Source organism: Piliocolobus tephrosceles, chromosome 11 (assembly GCF_002776525.5).
Source record: "Piliocolobus tephrosceles isolate RC106 chromosome 11, ASM277652v3, whole genome shotgun sequence".
Classification (NCBI taxonomy): domain Eukaryota; kingdom Metazoa; phylum Chordata; class Mammalia; order Primates; family Cercopithecidae; genus Piliocolobus; species Piliocolobus tephrosceles.
This window is the reverse complement of record NC_045444.1, coordinates 93,632,648-93,640,550: the sequence shown is the minus strand read 5'-3', so window position 1 is coordinate 93,640,550 and position 7,903 is coordinate 93,632,648.

The following is a 7,903-nucleotide window of genomic DNA, read 5'->3' as shown; positions in this document are numbered from 1 at the left end:
CCATCTCTACCTTGACACTATTGAACTACTTTATATCCAGAACTGAACATCCCAAACTGACATTTTCATTCTTCCTAACTGTGGTAGCCAAGATAACACTTCACAATCCCTGTCTCTTGGTATTTATGCCCTTGTGTACCCCTTCCCATATTAGATGGGACTGATCAGTGTAACCAAAAGAACATTGTGGAAATGATGAAGCATGTCTTCTGAGGCTTGTTCATAAAGACATTGTGGCTTCTTTCTTACTCTTTCTTGCAGCATTTGCTCTAGGGGAAGCCTGCAGCTATGTCATGAGGACCCTCAACAGCCCTATGCAGAGGACTATGTGGCATGAAAGATGCCTTCTGCCAACCACCAGCCCCAATTTGCCAGGCACGTGAACAAACTAAACTGAAAGCAGATATCCAGCCCCAATCAAACCTTCAGATGTCAGCAACCTCAGCCAATATACTGACTATAACCTCATAAAAGACCCTGAACCAGAACCATCTATCTAAGCCACTCTCAAACTCTACCCCACATAAACTGTTAAATAATATCTGTTTATTGCTATTTGGGGCCACTAAGTTTGGAGGTAATTTGTTATGCAGCAATTATATAACCAATATTCCAACTAAAGCTGAAATGCCTCCTGCATTTCCTCCCTCAGTGGCCTACACTGCAATCCAAGTTCAGGAAAAAATAATGAGAACCTTATTTAAGGTAGTGGCAAGAAATAAATGGATTAACTGGACATTTAAAAAGCTGTGGCTCACGCCTGTAATCCCAGCACTTTGGGAGGTGGAGGCGGGTGGATCATGAGGTCAGGAGATTGAGACCATCCTGGCAAACACAGTGAAACCCCGTCTCTACTAAAAACACAAAAGATTAGCCGGGCATGGTGGCGGGTGCCTGTAGTCCCAGCTATTTGGGAGGCTGAGGCAGGAGAATGGCGTGAACCCGGGAGGCGGAGCTTGCAGTGAGCCGAGATGGCGCCACTGCACTCCAGCCTGGGCGACAGAGCAAGACTCCGTCTCAAAAAAAAAAAAAAAAAAAGGATTTGATAGAACTTGGTGATAGGAGGTGGGGCCGTTAAGGACCAGCAGGAATTTAGGATGAGAGGCTTATTCAGTTGGGCTTATATTTTACTGAGCTCAATTCCAAAAGGAAGGAAAGAAAAATCCATCCAAATAACATTTAATGGACTAAGTCTTCTTTCATAAGTTGGTTTGCACAACTTCTTCACAGGAATCAGATTTTAAATATCATGACTGAAGAGAAAAAAATAGCAAGAGGAGGTTACCTTTATGGTGGAATGACACTAATCTTTCATGCTTTCAAATGTCTTGAAATTTCCTTCGTATGTATTATCTTAGTTGCTGTTCACAATAAAACTGTGTATGGGCTAAGCCAGTTTTTATGAAAATGTAAGCAGTGAGAAAAAGTAAGATAGCATATCAGTTAGATTTTTTTACGGACATCGTGATAGAGAACACAACTTAAAAAGGTTCTTTTTTTTTTTGAGACAGAGTTTTTCTCTTGTTGCCCAGGCTGGAGTGCAATGGCACGATCTCAGCTCACTGCAACTTCCGCCCCCTGGGTTCAAGTGATTCTCCTGCCTCAGCCTCCCGAGTCGTTGAGATTACAGGCGCCTGCCACCGTGTCCGGCTAATTTTTTGTATTTTTAGTAGAGATAGAGTTTCCCCATGTTGGCCAGGCTGGTCTCAAACTCCTGACCTCAGGTGGTCCACCTCCCTAAGCCTCCCAAAGTGCTGGGATTACAGGCGTGAGCCACCGCACCTGGCAAAAGGGTTTTGTTTGTTTTTGTTGTTGTTGTTGTTTTGAGACAGAGTCTCGCTCTGTCGCCCAGGCTGGAGTACAGTGGCCAGATCTCAGCTCACCGCAAGCTCTGCCTCCCGGGTTTACGCCATTCTCCTGCCTCAGCCTCCCGAGTAGCTGGGACTACAGGCACCCGCCACCTCGCCCGGCTAGTTTTTTGTATTTTTTAGTAGAGACGGGGTTTCACCGTGTTAGCCAGGATGGTCTCAATCTCCTGACCTCGTGATCCACCCGTCTCGGCCTCCCAGAGTGCTGGGATTAAAAGGGTTTTGTTTCTAAAGGTACAAGGACAGGTACAGCTTCAGGCCAGTGTGATTCAGCCCTCAACAAAGCCACCAGGATCTATTTATTGGCTCTGCCTCATTGCTTCTCATAGGCTGGCTCATTCTCAGGGTGTATTTGATATTGTTCAGTGGCTTTAGGCTTCAAGCATGACAACACTCAACACTCAGATTGATGGAGCTAGAGCAAGTCTCTTCAGGCAGCGTCTAGGAAAGTTCTGAAGTTCCCTCTGATTGGCTGCCCATCTCTGAATCAACCGCATAACCCAGGGATATAGGAACTGCAGATGGGCCAGGGTCAGTTCACATGCTTCACACCTGGAGCTAAGAAGACATCAACTCCATCCTGAAGCTCATGGGCTGTGATTAGAGCAGACGTAGTTCTCAGAGGAAAGTCAGAGTAGAGTTACCAAAGCAAGCAGTTACAGATGCTAGACGGCCAAAATCCAGTAACTGCCCAGTAAAAATATTATATTAAAATCTAGGAACATGTGACTGATGGAAAGTCATTACCAAGAAAAAAAAGTTGTTAGGTCTAAATGTAAAAATTGAGGCAAAGAAAGTGCCCGAGCTAGAATTAGAACGCTGACTACCTGAGTATTAGATCGGTCAGTGCTACTTCTACCCTGCCGCTGCTGAAGGGGGAGGTTAACAGTCTCTCAGGTTGCAGACAGTGGAGGGTTTCCCTCCCTCTCTCCACCTTCTCATTTCATGGTGGAGCTGAATCATCCTGTGTTCCACATGCTGACAGTGGAAGGTTATGACCATACCCATATACTGTTGTCTCTGAGTCTCCTATGGCACAGAGCTCCCTGAGACTTGTAGAAAAGAACCTGAGTGGAAAGTGGGAGGGGGGTTAGGGGTGGTTCCCACGAATCAAGCAGCAACTTGGAGACAAGGAACACCTCCAACCTCAGCAGTGGATCAGAACGGCTGACTGAACAATGGACATACTGTGTATCTTTCATTAGTGCTGAGACCAACTTCTAGCTTGGAGTCCCATGAAAGGGAAACTTAGCCCTAACACCACAGTAAGGAGCACAGTGTCAAGTGGGGACACTGCAGCAGAGGTGCGGCAAAGACTCTGAAGTGTTATGGGAAGGGATATTTCCTAGGAGGGGTTAAAGGGATTCTCCTTAAGAAGAGGGCTGGGGGAATCTGAGTAAGAGGTGGGGGAAAGCAGCCAAAGCATGATACTTAGTCATAACGTCATAAGAATTCGACTCAGAGTTCCTACCAGGTTGTCCTAAAATGCCCTGGCTCAGGTGGGTCAGCTTTGAAAGCACCCAAAATACCCCGTTTTCTGTCATATGTTTAAAGGCAATTTGAAAGAAAGATCCCTAATTTGAAAACGTGTTCTAAGGCTAAATCACCTTTCCAACTGAAAATTCTTTTTTATGTATTGTTACACTCCATTTTCTGTCTTGGTTTTTTGTTGTTGTTGTTTGTTTCTTGGTTTTGTTTTGTTTTGTTTGTCCCCAGGCTAGAGTGTAGTGGTGCGATCTGGGCTCACTGCAACCTCTGCCTCCCAGGTTCAAGCGATTCTCGTGCCTCAGCCTCCTGAGTAGCTGGGATTACAGGCGCCCACCGCCGCGCCCAGTGAATGTTTGTGTTTTTAGTAGAGATGGGGTTTCACCATGTTGGCCAGGCTGCTCTTGAACTCCTGAACTCAGGTGATCTGCCTCCCTTGGCCTCCCAAGTACTGGGATTACAGGCATGAGCCACCACACTCCGGCCCATTTCCTGAATTTAAGGGGAGTGAATTAATTATATTATAGAGAGTGGGTAAAAGGACCAATTTTTTCATGACTATTTGACCTCATATCATCTTGCTTTGCAATGCCCTGGTTTTTACATCTGTAAATCAGAAATGATAAGCAACCTGCTTTATAGGAATGCAATGAAGATAAGGAGATACAATATAAAAATACATATTGAGTCAGAAAGACAGATAACACTATTTAAACCAGTGTATTCTTATAATCCTCATTATTACTAAGAATGATATTATAGTTATGATAAAAAGTCGATGTGCAGAAAGAAGAGAATAAAGTAATTTCTAGTTTGGGCCAAGATGTACACCGTAGACATGAATTTTTAAAAGATGAGTGGTTAACACTTAGCATTTGATTCTGCACTTGTTATAAGTGACAACTGAGAATTTCTGTCTTTTGGAGTGTGTGTGTGTGTGTGTGTGTAGTATACAGGGAACAAGCATTATTTTGCATTTGAGGTCAAAACTGGAGAAATCAGGGAGACGTCAAGTTTTGTGCATTAATTTTCATACCTTTCTAACAATAGCCCCCAGATTAAACCAATCTTCTACTGCCAAATTTGGGGACATTTTCTTTAGTGGATGGTCATAAATCTTGAGAGGAGTATTGCTCACTTCTTTTAAGATTTAATGGTGATTCCTAGGTGGGAGTGTGGAGTCATGTATCATACCCTGAAGCATTATGTTTTTCCCAGCAGAGATGCTCAATAGAAGTCTGGAAGCTTTTGTGGCTGCCAGCAATTTCATGGTTACTGTCTGAAGTAGAAAGGGCACATCATCAAATTCTTCCTTCTAATGCAATTTTGTCTTCCTGGAATTTGTAATATTTTTCTTATATGGATAGGGAATATTTTTTGAGAGTGCACAGTCATGTTAAAGTAAATACCCTGGAGAAATACTTTCAATTAAAATTCAGAAGGTTTAAAAATCCAGGCTAGAAAGGATTTCCCTGACCTACAAAACCTAATAAGATTTTTTTTTCTTTCCGTTTTCTCCCTCCTCATTCCCCCTAAGTGTGTGGAGCCGTCCTGCTTTCTTACCTGGTGGCCCCATTTAGCTCTGCCCTCTAGACATTTAAGTCAGAAAATGGCTTTAAAGAATGTTTTGAGAAAACTTGACATACTGATCTACTCTCAACTGAATGATATTTTTTTTTTTTTTTGAGTGGAAAAGAGAAAGAAACCACAGAAGCAATGCAATAATAACATCTTTTAGTCAAGTAAGAAAAATTTGATCAGGAGATATAGAGATAGTATTTGTGGTGATTGAGGGAGTTAATATCAGAAAAGTTTAGAAAGCAGAGATTTTGAGGCCTGAAGGGAGGGGAGTCAAACAGGCAGCAAGTTGACCTGGAGCAAGATAGTCTTATGTCAGAGGGTGGCCCTCTCCTCTGTGGGGCCTGGACCTGGCATTTCCTCTCTCTTGGTTGGGTTATGCATGCCTAGGTTGCAGAATTTCTTAGTGAGTTTTGCACATTGTATATGCAACACACCTATGCAACATGAGTACAGTGCCTCAAACCTAGGTACTCAGTTATTTAGAGTTACCGTAGTGAAGTATTAAATGCCTGGGTATGACAGAATGAAAATCCTTTCCTCTGTCCATGTGTTCTCAGGATTATGGCTTTAAAAAATAGCTGTTCAACTAAAACTAATAAAAACTTCCAGGTTAGAACCTAGAAGCAGACATATAACAACTAAAATGAGTGCAAGAGGATAATGGTGTCCATTAGAGATTATTCTTACTCAGAGGCAGGGCTAGGACCAGGGAGAGGCAAGAGAAGCGTCCAGGGTGAACACTTAAGCGGCACACAGCTTCAGGGCCTGCAGGCACTAAGCCTGTGCTTGCACAACACTGAGAGTGCAACTCCCTGCCCTACCCTAGGCCCCGTCCTGTTCAAAGGACATTCTGCCTGGCTTATTGGCAGGGTACCTTGCCCTGTCCCCAGTGGTTTCGTTCACACTCACAATATCTGGAGACAAAACAGCCACTGTTGTCAGACTTCTTTGACTTTCCAAACAAACTCCAGAAAGATCATTACAGGACCCAGCATGGGAAGGGAAACAGAGGTGCATTTAAGGCAATAAAATTTAACTGCAGAGATGATTTCATGTTCAATCATCAAAGCACACAGAGGGACTTGCTAAAATGTCCGCGCTGAGGGTAACAAGTCATGACCTCATTCTCTCTCACACCAGCCTTAGTATATATAAATGCTAAGAATAGCAAACAGGATCTTTTTTATTGGCTTTTCAAGAACAACATTGGGGCCTGGAAGACACCAGTCACCTTCAAGAACAAGCAACAATAGGAAGTTTGAAGCTGTTGGTGCACAGCTTTCAAGATACGTATTTCTTAAAAAATAATTTCAACTTAAAAATTTTAGATTTAGGAGGTACACGTGCGGGTTTGTTACACGGGTATATTGCATGATGCTGAGGTTTGCGGTATGATTGATCCCGTCACCCAGGTACTGAGCATAGTGGCCAATTGGTAGTTTTTGAACCCTTGTTCCGCTCCCTCCCTCTCCATTCTAGTAGTCCCCAGTGACTATTGTTGCCATCTTTAGTCTATGAGTAGCCAATGTTTAGCTCCCCCTTATAAGTGAGAACATGTGGTATTTGGTTTTCTGTTCCTGCATTAACTCGCTTAGGATAATGGCCTCCAGCTGCATTTATGCTGTTGCAAAAGACATGATTGCATTATTTTTATGGCTGTATAGTATTTCACAGTGAGCATATTTTTCTTAGACATTGTTTTCAAAACATCTGGAAAAATACAGTACTTTCATTACTTGATTCGCTCAACCCCATTCTCCATCGAAATCATTTGTAAACATAGCCTGATGATAACTAACACTTTTACTTTGGATTAATTGGTATTATTTGATAAAATCACACAAAGCCAGATTTTTGAGAATGGTAATATGTTAGGAATGTGTTTGACTATAAGTAACAGAAAACCCAACTACATGACTTGCAGCATAGGGGTTTATTTTCCTTATGTAACAAGATATCCAGACTTGGGCAATTCCTGGTATAGGTTCAGTTCCTTAGTTCTCTTGGTCATTCTCTCATAATCATGATATGGCTGAGTAGCTCCAATTACTGAGGCAGTATGTAAGGCAGAGAGAAGGAGGGGCAGTGGAAGGAAGGCACACCCATGGTTGTCCCCCTTTATAAAGAAAGCAAAAGCTTCCCCAGCAACCTATACCAGCCCCCCTCATTATGGGTTGAATTTTGTCCTCTCCAAAAACAGATACGTTTTTCCCAACCTCCCGTACCTCTCAATCTGTGTAGTTTTTGTTCTTTGTGAATCTGAACTTATTTGGAGATAGGTCTTTACAGAGGTAATCAAATTAAAAGGGGGTCATTAGGGTGGACCCTAACCCAATATAAAAAAAGGGAAATGTGGACACGGAGACATGCATACTAGGAGAGAGCCATGTGAATAGGAAGCATGCATCTACAAGCCAGGGAGAGAGGTCTGGAATAGATCCTTCCCTCATACCCCTCAGAAAGCACCAATCTTACAGACGTCTTGATTTGAGACTTCTAGCCTCCAGAACAATGGGATAATACATTACCTTTCCGGAAGCCACCCAGGTTGTGGTACTTTGCAATGGCAGCCCTAGAAAACTAATGCATACCAGAAGACTTGTTTTCATATGTTATTAGTCAGAACTGTGCCCCTGGCATCCCTAAATACAAGGGAGGCCGGGCAAGTATATATTTAACTGAACATATTTCAATCAGAGCATTAGGATACTGGTAGCAAAGAAAAAAAGGGGAAAAGGCATAAATAATCAAGAGCATTTTCCACCAGGGAGAAAATGCTTGCACTTAATGAGTGGCCATAGGATGGGTAGCTCTCCATCCAACTAATCAGATTTGAAGTAACAGCACATTGGAGATAAAGTTAGGCAGTGGAAAGAGGGCAGGGGGTGTGGGGACTAGCACTCACTTTGCCACAACCTCCTATGTGGTTTCAACAAGTTGCTTTAACCTCCAAGCCTCAGCTTTTTTTT